We start from the raw sequence: 16776 nt of genomic DNA on the forward strand, positions 1-16776 counted from the left end.
GAGGGGTCCAGGAAGGCTGGGCACTCTTCAAGAGGCAAATCTTAATGGCGCAGGAGCGGTCTGTCCCCATGTGCCCAAAGACGAGCCAGAGGGGAAGAAGACCAGTTACTAGGAAGAAAATTAATTCTGTTCTAACTGAAACCAGGACACTGGCTCAACAGAGAACTGTGGCTTGAGCTTAGGAGAAAAAAGAGGGTTTATAATCTTTGGAAAAGTGGGCAGGCCACTAGGGAGGACTATAAGGATGTAGCGAGACTGTGCAGGGACAAAATTAGGAAGGCCAAAGCTCATCTGGAACTCAATCTGGCTACTGCCGTTAAAGATAACAAAAAACGCTTTTATAAATACATCAACACAAAAAGGAGGACTAAGGAGAATCTCCATCCTTTACTGGATGCGGGGGGAAACTTAGTTACAAGAGATGAGGAAAAGGCGGAGGTGCTTAATGCCTTCTTCGCCTCAGTCTTTAGCGGCAATACCGGTTGTTCTCTGGATATCCAGTACCCCGAGCTGGTGGAAGGGGATGGGGAGCAGGATGTGGCCCTCACTATCCACGAAGAACTGTTTGGTGACCTGCTACGGCACTTGGATGTACACAAGTCGATGGGGCCGGATGGGATCCACCCAAGGGATACTGAGAGAACTGGCAGAGGAGCTGGCCAAGCCCCTATCCATCATTTATCAGCAGTCCTGGCTATCAGGGGAGGTCCCGGTTGACTGGCGGCTGGCAAACGTGATGCCCATCTACAAGAAGGGCCAGAGGGCAGACCCAACAAGGCCAAGTGACGGGTCCTGCACCTGGGGCGCAATAACCCCAAGCAGAGCTACAGGCTGGGAGATGAGTGGTTGGAGAGCTGCCAGGCAGAGAAGGACCTGGGAGTGATTGTGGACAGTCAGCTGAATATGAGCCAGCAGTGTGCTCAGGTGGCCAAGAAGGCCAATGGCATCCTGGCTTGTATCAGAAACACTGTGACCAGCAGGGCTAGGGAGGTGATCGTCCCCCTGTACTCGGCTCTGGTGAGGCCGCACCTCGAGTACTGTGTTCAGTTTTGGGCCCCTCGCTACAAGAAGGACATCGAAGTTCTTGAGCGGGTCCAGAGAAGGGTGACGAAGCTGGTGAGGGGCCTGGAGAATAAGTCCTACGAGGAGCAGCTGAAGGAGCTGAGCTTGTTCAGCCTGGAGAAAAAGAGGCTTGGGGCGACCTTATTGCTCTTTACAGGTACCTTAAAGGAGGCTATAGTGAGGTGGGGGTTGGCCTGTTCTCCCACGAGACTGGTGACAGGACGAGGGGGAATGGGCTTAAGTTGCGCCAGGGGAGTTTTAGGTTAGATGTTAGGAAGGACTTCTTTACTGAAAGGGTTGTTAGACATTGGAACAGGCGGCCCAGGGAAGTGGTGGAGTCACCATCCCTGGAAGTCTTTAAAAGACGTTTCGATATAGAGCTTAGGGATATGGTTTAGTGGGGACTGTTTGTGTTAGGTCAGAGGTTGGACTCGATGATCTTGAGGTCTCTTCCAACCTAGAAATTCTGTGATTCTCTGATTCTGTGATTCTTTTCCACTTTTCTACCATAAACATGCTGTTATTGCAGATCCCAGTATGCTTTACACTGTTTAACTCTAAAGTGGTGGATAGTATTGTGTTATTATTATCATTTTTAATAATTTAAAGCATAATTTCTGGGAGTTTGTTGGAAAAGGTCTGGGTCTCAGCCTGAAGGGTAACTGTGTTCAAATATCAACCACAGTGTAATGAACCCAAGCTCAGATTTTAAGACTATGGCCAACTGACCCATGTAAAGTAGGAGATTCTAGTCCCAGGAGCCCCTCCCTGCTGAAACACATTTCTTTAAATATTTTCTCACTTTTTGAAGCATCTCTTTTTTTTTCTTTTTTTTTCTTTTTTTTTTTTTTTAATTCTGAAGTTGTGCAGTTTTGTTCAAGGAATTTTCTCCTCCTTCATGCTTAAACTTTGTCTGGTTTTGGAAGCATCTTTTTATTGTGGTGATTTCTGAAGTGTTTATACCCATGTATATCTATGCCTGTGCTACTCCATTTATTTTTTACTAAGGCAGTTCTTTCACCTTCCAGCTCCACTTCCCTCCTATATGAGCTTTGTACCATCATCATTCATCATGTTCACATAATGGGTTAGAAGAAGACGTATACTTGCTCTCCTTAAATGAACTGCTACAGTTATTACAGAGGTGTGATTGCTGCTGTTATAATGTATTATAACCATCCAATGTGAAATGCATTTTGTGATGGCTAATAAGTACATTAACAGCCTTTATGTTTGCATTATTAGGATTTAGTTAGAAACCTACTACTTTCAGAAGAGACAATCACCTACACCAAATCATTTCCAATCTGACCCTTATGTCAGGGTCAGATAGACAAGGGCATGAACATAACTCATCCTAGTTTTTCCTCTAACAGATTCCTAAATGGACATGCTTTACCTGTCATTAACATAGCCTGAACTGGCTACTGAAAGTGGACAGTGCTGCTAGCAGTTGTCACACTACAACTCTACAATTTTCCAAATGTTTTTTATATTCTGTTTATTGTTTATGTAAGCCACCGGTGCATTCATAAACACCATTTGTGGTCTGCATCACTTTCCAATTTCCCTTCTTACTGTTTATTGGTCTTCTTAGATCAATAATTGATCTTCTTGATTCTACTTTATTGATCTTCTTGATCAGACAACCAACTACCAACTTCAAAAACAAAAAAGAGTCTGCATCTTTTTCATGGACATTTGGAGTTCTTTCTGGTTAACTCTTGCTTATGTTTTATTCTTATTAGGAGATTTAAACAGAGATGTTGAATCCCTAGATACCAGGGATTCTGATTGTTTCATTTGGTTCACTTGTTAGTGAATATTTGGAAAATTCAGGCTCACAATATATTTATCATACATTTATCAGTGTATTTGATATTTGATATGCAGTATCTGGCTCTACCTACAAGTAGGGTATGACACAGGATGAGATAATGTAGTCATGAAGCCTTAAAATAGAAGGCTTTGCAGATGATCCTTTACTGGTCAAGAGCTTGCAGCAAAGGTCTGTATAGGCTGTTGCATTGCATTGCATTGCTTCATGCTACATGGAAAAGACACAGGTTAATTTCAAAGTGTGAGGGCAAAATTTCTTTTGTCTTATTGGTATATTGTTGAAACATGTCAGCAGGGGAAAGAAGAGAGAGGGGCAGAGGAATTGTTGACTTCTGTCCATTTGGCTGCAAATGCCCCTATTCAGCTCTTCCTCCTGCTCCAGTTCTTCATTGCCAGAATTTTAGTTAGGGCTGAGGTGACCTATTTGAAACCACAGATTAGCATGGGTAAATCAAAAATGGGGTAAAAAGTATAATTATATATGGTCATAATTCCTTTGTTGTTTCTGTGAGGTTATGTTGGCTAGAAACAGCCTATCTTAAATAACAGAGACAAGGCATTGCTGAGAATAGTGCTTCTGTGGCTGTGTGCTTTGAAGTCCTTCCTTCAGAATAGAAAATATGTGGAAGTAATTTGAATCTTGAATGTCATTATATGACTATGTTTGCTTTAACAAAATATATCTCAAGTAGAGCAAATGAGATCTGGTCAACCTCACAGCTAAAATGAATTACAAATAGTCTATACATTAGTAAGTCTGTCTGGTGTGGCTACATTAAATCTTACGTATTTTGCCCCCTGAAAAAATAAATAAAATAAAATGAGTTCTCATGTTATAGGAATGTGTTGACCTCACTTTAGCCAACTGTTTGGCATATGTTTTGGAATGGATCTTGGGAGCTTCCTTTGAAATTGATGAAACCTGTAGTTGCTATCTCAGATTTGGAGAAATTTTTGAATCTCTTCTTTATTCTTAAATTTGGGTATCAGGGACTTTGTTGCAAAGAAAATCTAAAAGATGCTGGCCAATGATGATGGCTTAACATATGAAAATTTCCAAAAGCTTGCAACGTGACATTCCAACATTCCCATGTTGCTTCTGTCATTCTATGACGTATTTTTGAAATGTCTTTTATTTACTTATTTATTTATTGTTTTAAATTCTGGGAGCTCAACACCTAGTATTCTCTCTGTTCCATTCCCTGCCTATTCCCTTCAAAATTTTATCACTGCCAGTTCAACTTTGCTTTATATGAAGAAAGAGAAAACTTTTAAAGAGAAAATTTGGTTTCACTAGAGCTTAAATAGGATGATTCATGTCAGCATAAATTAAACTCTATGAAAAAAAAAAAAAAGGTTAATCCTTAGAAATTTTGAAAGAATGTTTGCCATCAAGAAAAAAAAAAAAAAAGATATATATATCTATCTATATATATATATATATAAAAGATATATATAGATAGATATATATATCTTTTTTTTTTTTTTCTCCCTACCTATTTTTTCAGATTTTATTTACAGTTTTAGTTAGATAGGCTCTTTGGAGCCTACCCAAAGAGTCAGGAGTCCTACTGTTTCTCTCAAATCTACGGATAAAGATATGTGACCATCTTTCCACAAGAATCTAGCTAACTGAAGGTAAGAATTGTAAGGATCATGTAGCCAATATAATATTTTTTTTATATTTTTACATGACAGAACTTCTTGTTGTTATAAGGAACTAACTTTTTTTTTTTTCTTTTTTTTTTTTTTCCAACATTCTTAAATAAAGAAAATACACACAGGAAACTTCTGCAAGCTCAGAGTGCACAGAATAAAAGTCCCACTACATCTCATTACATTTAAATGGAAAAATGGCCCTAACCCAGCTGTTTCACCACTGTATTGCTGAAAGTTTCTGTAGTTCCTACATTTGATTGTTGTATTTGGCCCTTCTGCAAATACATTGAGTTTCATACATGGCTAAAACTGGCTCTACTCCCTTATGTACTACATACAGTAGCTGGAGGGAGTGTTCTTCTCGGAAAATTGTGAGTGTTGGCTCTAACCTCTTTTAAAAATATGTGGAACAGAAGGATTTACACCTCTTAATTAGAACTTTTCTCCCTTTAAGCTAAAAAGTCTACATTCCTTCTGGGTGCTGTGTTTTTAAATGGGATATCCAGTAACCACATGAAAATCAACAGGAAAGGAGGTGATGAATGCAAGTTGAGATAAATACAAGACTGTATGCTGTGAATAGAAGTACTCCTGTAAAGCTGTGTATCAGATGAGAAACTTGAAAGCTGGCAGGTACCATATAGTGGAAGGCTGTATTTATTAATTTACTAGACCTACAGCATAGAGTATTGGCCTGAGGTGACCACTAACCCTGGAAACTTAAGAACCAGATCTGAATTAACAATGTAGCTACAGCTCATAAAATTAAGCAAATATTTCCCCAAACAGAAACATTTCCAGCTCATGTGTGGAATGGATGTTGCCATTGTCCATCCTGTGGGTGGGAGAATAAATAAATAATAATAATTAAAAAAAAAAAAAAAAAGTAGCTTGCATATAATTCTCCTTAAAGTACTCCATGGGAGTAATATAATATTCAGGAGCACATTTAGGGAAATTTGACCACAGATAAATTATGTTTTTAGAAGAAATTTTTAGAAGAGCGCCATGTTCTCCAAAGTACAGATTTCCTTCGTTTACTTTTGTATCATAATATTACAAACTCCATGTTTCATACTCCATCTCTGAACAGCTAAGTTGCTCAGAACAGTGTCCATGAAATGTATACTACATATGAATATATCCATGATTTATTTTTCTGTTAATACAGACTTCCTTTATTATAAAAAGATGGTTATATTGCTTTACTTATGCATCACTCCAAATTTATAGTTTATCTCAATGTCCTTTTTTTTTTTTTTATAAACTCTGGATTAACTCACAAAAGCATAACCCTTCACCCATCTGTATACAGTAATATATATTATATTATATATATATTTCATACTATATAAAATGTGAAAGAATAGGAAGATAAGAACTGTCAAATCTATATCACTATTTATAAATATAAATGTTTTTGTTTATGTTTTTGTTTTCTGGAACTTGTGATCATACAGTATTTTACAGGAACTGTCATGAAAATTGCAACAAATAGAAGGGCATATGAAAGAATCATAGAATCATAGAACAATAGAATCATAGAATCATAGAATGGCTTTGTTTGGAAAGGACTTTTAAGATTATATAGTTCCAATACCCCCTGCCATAGGCAGGGCTGCCACCCATTAGACCACTTTGTCCAGGGCCCCATCCAAGGTTGAGGCATCCACTTCTCTGGGCAACCTGAAGGAAACCATATAGTGATAAGAAATGTGGGGAAAGACGCTTTCTGGCATCTCAGGAGGACAGAGACTCATCCATTATGAGGTCTTTTCTGTGTCCCCAGCTTATGAGACAGGAGGAAATGTCAGGAGAAAGACCACCCTGGTTACAGAAAATTGATAAGACCTGAGGCATTTTCCCTACTATGTAGGTCTGGCTTAAGATAAATATCACAGAATTACAGAACTCTTTGGGTTGGAAGGGAGCTTAAAGATCAGATCACCTAATTCCAACCCTCCTGCCATGGGCAGGGACACTTTCAGTAGACCAGGTTGCTCAAAGCCCCATACACCCTGGCCTTAAGCACTTACAATCATCTCTGACAAAGAATTAAACTGCAGTTTTGGCTAAGTTTTGGCTATGAGGTATGTTATGCATTTATAATGAGGTCTGCAGAAGGACTAGGCTTTGATCTGTGAGGATTGGAAGATACATTAGTATTAGGTATGGTAGAGCATTAGTATTACTATGTTAAAAGTGCAGGTGAAGATGAAACCTCTAGGATAAAGCATGATTATAAGGTGTGTATCCTGAAAGAAAGATCTCTGCTGCTGAAACCTTCCTGTGAGAGGAAAAAAGAGCTGAAAACCTTGAGGATAGATTGATAAGAGTTTACAGGAGGATTGAAAGTTTTATGGAAAAGGCAATGAAAAATATCACTAAAACAGTAAAAATTAAAAGATTAAGAAAATGACATGAAGGAACACAAAGTAGAAATGCAGGTGAAATTACAGTGAGCTGGCTAGGGAATACTGAGGATGGCATTTAGTAAGGATGGAAATTTGATAAGGGACAAAAGCTATATGTATGTAGTAGAAGGAGAGGATTATGTAACATTAAAATCTGCTAGTTTGCCCTCAACAATAAGTTTTTAAACAAAATTATAAGAAAATGTAGGTCGGGAAGGGAAGGGAAGGGAAGGGAAGGGAAGGGAAGGGAAGGGAAGGGAAGGGAAGGGAAGGGAAGGGAAGGGAAGGGAAGGGAAGGGAAGGGAAGGGAAGGGAAGGGAAGGGAAGGGAAGGGAAGGGAAGGGAAGGGAAGGGAAGGGAAGGGAAGGGAAGGGAAGAATGAATAAAATGTGGCATAAGTTTATCAAGGGTGGGTAATGGCAGTCTAGTCAGATATGGTTAGAAAAATATATTATTTAGACAAAATAAATGCAGTATATCCAATCGCTTTCAGATGAAAGTATGAGGGAAACTTTTTTTCCAACTTTTTAAGAAAAGTTGGAAAGATATACTTTTTTTTTTTTTCAATCTAAAAATTATACAGGGAATTAGCGCACATACACATGAAAACTAACATTAAAGAATCAACATTAAGGGAAACAACTCCTTATTAAAAGGGAACTAGAAGGGTCCAGTGAGGTTTTTAGTTGTTTTCTTCACAGGCTTGTCTGATTTTAGTAAATATTTTGTTACATGCTTGCAAAATGTGCTAAAGAAATTTGTGGATTACTCAGTGCTGGCTAGCAAAACCAATGGAACAGCACAGAATATTATGAAGAACTACAACATACTAGAACTGCAATACAAGTGAGGTTACATTTATTAAGTACTAAATAATAATTAATTATATAAAGATGAAAAAAAAGATTGACTGAGTTACTAAGACAGAAAGAGGGACTGAATGCGGAGATTGAACACCAGATGACAGCAACCTTCTAAGTATAGTTAATTGCCAAAAGAATGGAAGAAGGTTTAAGAGGTAATAGATGCTAAGTGATCAATTTTTGATACATGTTATGTTTGCATGTTTGGTTTACTGATTTCTGTAGAAGGAACACATCATAAAGCATAATTTGGCCTGAAATGTACACAACTGCAAATTTAATTATTTAAACATCTAAAATAATCTGTTTGTGATATTTAGAGGTTTTTCTTTTGTTTCCTACTGATAATATATATTATTTTTAGGAACTCCATCCCCTTAGCTCATCAGTTACTCATAATTAAAGGTTTAATGTCTTTGCTCTGAGAATGACTCTCTCTACTTCTCTCTCTTCTCTCTCTTTTTTTTTTTTTTTTTTTTTTTCGTACCCCTCCAGAGCAGGAGTTATTTCAATATCTTTTCTAATAAGATAATGTTTACAGAAAATATAAATGGAATAATTAATAAAATTAAAGTAATATTTACCAAAAATATATGAAAAGATATTAGAATTCATGTGTTATGAAAATAACTTGTCTGTCTGTAGAAATTTATACTATCAGATAGATTTTCTTTCTCAAATGTGGACATGCAGTAATCTGAACATTATTCTTGTGAGAAAGAAATCAAAAAGAAAAGTCTAATTCTTAAAAAGGGAAGAAATATACATGTAACAGGAATCTGTCTTGGAGAAGTAGAAATGGAGAATTTACTTTATTCATTTGCTTTTTGATATTTAATTTTATTTGCTTGCTTAATATAGATAGAGGGAACTTGAAAGACAAAAGGCTATATCAGCAAAGGTAATGTCATTCTGGAAAATTACAAATTATGTGGAAAAAGATTGTGATTTTCTTTGGCAAGTGTTTTGATGAACAGTTTGCATAAGGTGTTTGATGCTCCTTGATCATCTAGTCTTACTGTTTTTCTTGTTTTACATGTTAAATTTTGCTTGCATATTAAAGACATTGATTACATATTAAAGGCTTTTACACATTTTAAAGGAACATGAGAGGTACTTGGTTTTCCACTTCTGAACTGATGAAGATAGACAATTTCATAGTTTACAGTTTAAATCTGGATCCATTTTTGTTAGACCTATAAAAGCCATTCTATATCTAAGGAGGTACTAGTTAAAATATCCACAGGTATAGCTGAAGAATCCAAAACACAGTTTCTTGATTTTTATGGATCTGGTACATTTAGGGGTCTTAATGATAATTTTATAAGGGAATTTTTAGTGTAAATGAAAGTGCATAATGGTGAGAGTCAATCAAAAGCAAATCTAGAACTGAAAAGCAGTAAAAAGAAAACTGAAAATAAAAAATAATAAAAAGGAATACTACTTTGGTAAAGTAGTATATAGAACAGCCTGATCCTGTTCTAAAGTGAAGGTTTATGATTAAACTCTTCATTGCTGCTGTTTACCAAATTTGAGCTGTACCATAGCAGCAAAAACAAACCAACCAACCAAACAAAAAACACACCAAATTCTAAAGTATCTTGAGAAATTAGATTCAGAGAGTATTCTAGATTGGAGTCGGTTTGACTTACATGTAAAGTGTTTCTCTGAAGTTTCCAGGACTTAGAGAAGACAGATTCTTAAGTGTGAAAATACATGGTAACAGACTGCTGCTACTTGCTTATTAATAGAAGGAAAGGACACAAAACTGTTCTATTTGCACATTTGTTTAATTTTCTTCCTATCTCCAGAATTTTAATTACAATTAATTGATTATATATATATATGAGTAATATTTTTTTTTCCTCTACAAAACCAAAATAACTGTATCTGTATAAGGCAACTGTATAAGGTAAATTAAGTCCTCTCACCTAAGTCCTCTCATAAACAAAACTTTGAAACCTCTACAAGTGTAGAGCTAAGAGTCATTACCTGAAGAGGAGGATAGGAATTGTGTTCTTTATAGGGATAGTGGGGACTATATACTGCATGGTATTTTGCTGGAATGTTGATAATATTTACTGAAGATATAACAGAGCAGGTCTTAGCCTTTCAGGTGATTGTTGCAAAACAGAGCATGATTTTTAGATTAAGAATTATGTTTAGAATAGTATAATGACACTTAATGGATGTTGGAAAACTTTTATTGTGCCTTCCTGGTTTAGGAAAATTGAGGAACTAAATAGTGACTAGCATATACCAAAAGGAAAACAGTGGAAAGAGGCATCCACATACCCAATGGGTATTTACACTATCCAGCAAGAACACTAAGGCAGATAGGTGCCTAATATTGTCAATAAAAAAGATGGGTGTATTTTATTAAACAGTTGTGTAATATTTTAGTGGTTTTGTTTGTTTTTTTTTTTTTTGTTTTTCCACGCCTTTTATGTCAGGATTGTCTACAGGGGACTCTGGACCTGATTTGATCCAAGGGTCCATTCTTTTTGATCTCCATATTGCTCTCCAGCAATTTTCCAGCAATTTTCAACATCATAAGGTTTATTTGCTACCCAGCTACTGGGTGTATTGTCATGATATAACTCATATTCTTGACAGGAAGTTGGATATTTCTGCTTTATATATAAATTCATTGCTTACAGAAGGAAAAGATTTGACTTCCAAAGATCACTAGGAAAGTGTATATATATATATATATATATATATATATATATATATACTTTCTCTCTCTATATATATTTTTTTCCTAGTGATCTTTGGAATATATATATCTATCTATGTTTGGACATGGAGCCAACTTTGTTTGATATCTAAGGGAACTCAGACATTTCAGCATAGTCACTGCCAATAGCCAACAGCCTCTGGCAGATGTATTACACTCTCTAAAGCTCAGCTAATGAACCTTAGGCTTGTTGTTATGGAAAGACATAAATTAGATGTCCTGTACCGTTCCAGCAAGAAAAGTTCAAATTGAGAAGAAATCTGTATTTTGATGAGAAACTAACAGGCCTAATCTTCTCAAAATATCTTTGTGTTGAAAATCTCTGTGAGATGAAGAAACTATTCAGCTTAGTTCAGAAAAATAGTATGATACATAATGACATGACTGGTATGGTAAGAACTGTCAAAGCCACAAAACATTTAAAATTGCTCATCACCATGCTCAAGCAGTGACTGGATCACATACAGATTTATTCATTTTTTTAGAAGAATTCAACATTTTAACTTGCTTGCAGCATTGCGATGAAAATTGGTTTTCCACCAATCTTCCTCTCTGACTTAAAAGTGCATGTTTGTTTGCGGTGTAGTGTTTGATTTTAAAAAATAATGGTGGAAGTAGGAGATTTAGACTCAAACTTCCATTCAGCAAAACAGCAAGTACTCTATACTATGAGGAACTTTCAGATTTCATAGTCTGCATTAGCCTGAAACTCCCTTACAAAGGTTCTGTCACCACTTTCTAAGTACCTGTACTTGATGTGAGGAACACTTGAAGCTTTTTGTGCTTTGAAAACATCTCCTCTCAACAAGAATTTGTGATAAAAAATATTTTTCTGAATATTAGCTTGAAAATGTCTTTGCGTGCTATTATTGTTTATGAACTTTTGGGCTAGGTGCATATCATAAAAAGCTGCTAAAACACCATCTGGGAAAGTATATCTCTGCAACTTTTATCAAGGAACTCATCAAATCATATAATGCTTTGGGTTGAAGGAACCATAAAGATCCATCTAGCTCCAATCCCCATGCCATGGGCAGGGACAGCTCTCACTCGACCATGTTGCCTGAATCCCCATCCAACCTGGCCTTTAACTCTTCCAGGGATGGGGCATCCATAATGTCTCTGGGCAACATGTGCCAGTGCCTTACCACCCTCACAGTAAAGAATTTCTTTCCAACATTTAATCTAAATCTCCACTCTTTTAGTTTAAAGCCATTAGTCCATGTCCTATTACTCCCTGACAAACAGTCTCTCTCCAGCTTTTTTTGTACATGCCCTTTAGGTACTGGAAAGCTGTTATAGGGTCTTCCTGGAGCCTTTTATTTTCCAGGCTGAACAACTCCAATTCCCTCAGCCTGTCTTCACAGGAGAGGTGCTCTAGCCTTCTGATCTTCGTGATCCTCCTCTGGACTTACCCTAATAGGTCTGTGTCCTTCATATATTGGGGGTCCCAGAGCTGAACACAGTAAATTCACTATTGAGAAGTGTTATGCTTAAGATTTCAGCTAAATTAATAAAAATTAGGAGGGTCTGTGGGCTTCATCAGAAATACTGTGGATTTCTTGCATAAATAAATGTTTGTATTTGGATATTAGAAAGACTCTGTATATGTGTGAGAGGAATCCAATTCTCTGTGGCTGTTTTACTTTTGTACTCAAATTTAAACTTATAGCAGCTTTTAGACTATGTTCAGTGTGACATGTGCATTCAATTAGCTTCAAAAAGGCTACCATAAAAGCAATAACTGAAGAAATGTAGTTTAAATATATCTGGTATGTTTTTCTATTGGAGCAAGTAGAACTGAAACACAGAATGTTTCTGAGATTTCATTTAATGTTTTAGTTTTTTTGAGCATAGAAAAGAGACTGTTGAGAGTTCATGATAGCAGTGATGGGTGAAAGGGCCCCCCATTAAATAGATGGAACAAGCATCATTAGTATAATATGAGCATGTGCTCTCCGTCTAGCTTTTGGGATAACTAGTGTCGCACACTATGAATTTGTAGAAAACTATTTTTCCTGGCTGCTGTCTGCAGAGAAAAAAATACAGCCAAGAATAAAACTTTGTATGGCTTCAGACACAGAAATATTTGAGTCAGTCCACCTTTACACAAGCCAAATTCTAAGATATTATTGTTTGCCCTATTCTTAGCCTTCTTTCTAACTCTGCAAATTACAGAAAACAATATCTTATTGTTAAGGTCAAATTTACTTTCCTTAAATGTATTGTACCTACTTGCAAGCTCATAGGAAAGATAATTTCAACCCATTTACAGATAGTTATACTCTGTTGTGATTATGTAGTTGTTTTATTTCTAGGATCCTTTTCTCCTTCATGTGAATTTTTACACTAAATTTAATTTTTTTACATCTATTATGAATTAACAGTTAAATAATTAAAACCTTATTTCTTAAATCTTTATATTTCCCTGTAGTAGTGTTGGTGGTATTTTCCATGGTTCTTTCCATGTAAACTAGATGCATTTAGTACTTTATTGTCAAATTAATGTTTCAAGCAGTAAAATAGCAAGGGAATACTGACTGAGCTATTAATAAAACACAACAGCTTTTAGCTGGCAAAGCAGCCTTCTTTCCATCAAATATGTCTCAGCCTTTAATAAAGAAACTCTAGTGGTGTAGGTGAAAAATTACTTTTCTCACCCGGTCATCTGTCTGTCATGTATTATTCAGGTCACCAATGTTTGTCCTGAACTGTATCATTCTGTAGTTGTGTCAGGTATGAAATATGTTCGGTGTAATTCCATCAGACTTCACGAAGTTGATTAGAACAGATCACCTTTCGGCGTGAGCACAAGTTATCTCAGCAGATTGAGTGAAAAAGACTTATTTATCTTTGCGTTATAATACAGAAAGAGATGAGCAAATTTATCCATTAACTCCAAAAGACTCTCATATTTTGTGTGAAAGCAAACTGAAGGCAGTAATTCTATTGAAAATACTTTAATATGTGAATATTTCTTTGAAAATATATATTTGTGTTTAAAACCACAAAATATAAACCTTTAGCTATATGCATTATATAACAAGCTTTTAAATGATTATTTTTCCCCTGAGCAAAATCAGTGAGAAGAATTAAACTTTTGTGGCTTTATTTTTTATAGGTAATAAGGTTGCAAGGACTTTGTTTAATTAAAAATAAAAATGTTGGTGAGAGCCTAAATATAATGGTGTGCAATACATGACTTATACTAATAGGGCACAAAGTACTTATGAAATACTTTGTCAGAAATTCTGTTAGGTGTCTTCTTGTTTCTCAAGGATAATGACTGAACCTCTATTCTCCAATAATTTAGCAAATAACTTTTTTTTTTTTTTTTTTTTAACGTCGTGTACTTTGTATTATGGAGAACAATCACATGTGACTATCAAGAGTGCATTACTGCCTAAGCATTATGCAAACTTTGTAAGATCTGTGATAACTCAGTTAAACCCTAGCTCCAATACCCTTTCTAACTGAAAAAATCCTTGCCTAATGTATGGTTCCTGTAGCTGTTCAGTACTACTGCTACAGTGTGTCCTTCCTAAAGCATTGCATCTTGGCAACAGAAAATTCAGGATTGAAAATTCAGCAGAATCTGCTGATTCTGACCAGGACTCTCCTGTCTGACCGTGAACTGGTATACTGCTTAAAATGCAGACTTTTACCTGTGGAGGATACAGCATTAAAGGTATTTCTTTCATTCAACATTAATGGAAATGCAGTGTAAGGGAGATGAAAAAACAGGTCTGGTGGGATTTAACACCAGCAGCTTCTGTAGGGCCACCGATTCTCTGTTGCAAGTTCACTTCCCTCCTAGCAAGAAGTGGAGGGCCTTTTTACTGGATTGTTCACTCTGGGTAAGTGCAGTGTTAGACGTTGAAGCAAAGTTGTGCATCAGCACTTCCTTTTTTACTTCCTTTTCATAAGAAAATGGTTAGCTTGGCTGTCTGCTTCTAGAAAAGGGTGGAGGATAGTGATTCCTGCGAAAGGGGAGATGAAGACAATTTTTTTCTGCTTTCTATCCGCAAAGTTTACTGGGTTCTGTTCTCTCTGATCCAGTGCATCAGCAGGGACTAAGTTCTTAATCAGGGATGAAGTGTCTCTTAAACAATTCAGTGTCTTAATAAGAGCACAACAAACTATTTTATTGATCAAAATTTCACTGATCTAAAGGCTTCTACCAAAAAAAAAAAAAATTTTTTTCTTTGATTTTATTCTTTTTAACATGATAGTATCAATATATGCCAATTTGCTCAGTTATTTTCACCTTTATCCAGGAAGGTTGGTTAAAAACCTCACATTAAAAGGAAAGTAGGAAAGGATTACATATTTACTTTAGTAAATGCCTCTTTTGCACATGGGTGTAAGAAGATATGAAATGGATTTTTTTGAAGCTTTTTCCCACAGACACCCGTCTCTTTGGTTACCCAGGAGGGTTACTTCAGCCATCCAAACAACATGCACATCTGAGGTCAGAATATCTTAATGTATCTCCTGAACATCTCCAGGATTTTCAGATTTAGTTCACAATTCTAACAAGCTTTTTAATTTTTACAGTAGTGTGTTTGGGAAGACTAAAGTGCACAAACTGTGCTGTTTTTCTTTAAATATTTTATTAGGGCAATCTCTTTGCAAGAAACTGCTCTAAAATATCCCAGATTGTACTGAGTATAGCTCAGACACTTCTGTTAGAAACCTTGATCAGTTAAGCTACCAATTTTTTTGTCAAAACCTTATGCTAAAGCTTATGATATTTTTATTTTATATGAAACAGTTAAACTCATATTTGAATTTTAATTTTGAATCCTTACAATGAGATTGTTTAACTGAAGCACATGCTGATATTTTGCTTTGAATAAATTGAACCCAAATTTAATATGTCATGATAAAACCCTATACTTGTGAAAACAAAACAAAACAAAACAACAACAGAACACCCTTAGGCTCCTCACTATTTTTCCCTGAGCTAAAAATATAAGTAAGATAATTATTTTTAATAATATGTAACAAAAAATAATAAAATAGAATTATTATATTTCAAAGTGTTGATGATAAGAAATGCTTTACTAACATTTTAAATAGTTGAGTGTTTTTCTACTTTTTTTTTTTTTTTTTTTTTTTTTTTTAAGCTAATATAGCTGGTGTAGGGTTCAGTCCCTCTGCTCATCAGAATTCTTTTAAGAGCCCTTTATTTCTCACTGTCTCTTTCTCTATCCATTAATCTCTCTCTCCCTCTCTCTCTTTTTTTTTTTTTTTAATTATTTTTTATTTATCTTGAACTTGATAAAGAGCTGTACGGAATAAAGCCAATTAATGGATGCAGTGGGTCACATTCTACCTTCAGATACAAAGTCTGGGCTCAACTCCCATTGAATCTACAATGACTGCAGTCAATTAAAGTTTTGATTGTGTATTGGAGAGTGAAATTTTGCCTAGTATACTTAAGGAAATCATGTAATTATTTAATATCTGCACTGTATGCACTACGGAAAAGAGCACTAATACTCCATATAAACACTCTGTACAATGTTTGCCACTGTGGAAGGTGCAGAAAAAATACACAGCATGCTAACAATTGGTTTAAAACCCAAGGTTACAAATTCTGTTGAAATAGAATAGTTTAAACTGCAATGTTACTTTACAGATAATAGTCTCTGCAAACTTAACTAACCATAAAACTGAAGAGCACCAATCACGTGCTTCAGATCCGATGAAGATGTGATCTCCAATCAGTACCAATACCAAGGATGAATGTAATTTCTCAAGGGTGTCAGTGTATCCAACATATCTTTGCTTCTGCTCTGTTCATTTTGTGGAGAATGCTGTGACATTTTGTGGTCTGTTAAAGTCTCAGATGCTGGAATAAAGAGATCAAATGAATAATTTTCCCTTCACTTTTTTTTTTTTTCTTTAGGGAAAAAGGAAAAATCTGCTTCTATGTTTATTGAGAAAATGTGTTTTACATATAAACATAAAGTAATACAAAGATCCAATTGACAAAACAGATGAAGGATCCTGGAGTCTGCAATTTTTATTTAAACTTTGGAAAAAAATCTTATGATTTTTTGCATTCTGCTTTTTTAATGTTTTGGGGGTACCAATACTGATGTAAGAGAGTGAAAAGCTTTATTAGATAGGTGATCCGAAGACATGCAATTGAAAAGTTCCTGGAGACTTCCCTGTATATTAGTCTGATTAA

The sequence above is a fragment of the Anas acuta genome, chromosome 2 (genome assembly GCF_963932015.1).
Source record: "Anas acuta chromosome 2, bAnaAcu1.1, whole genome shotgun sequence".
NCBI lineage: Eukaryota > Metazoa > Chordata > Aves > Anseriformes > Anatidae > Anas > Anas acuta.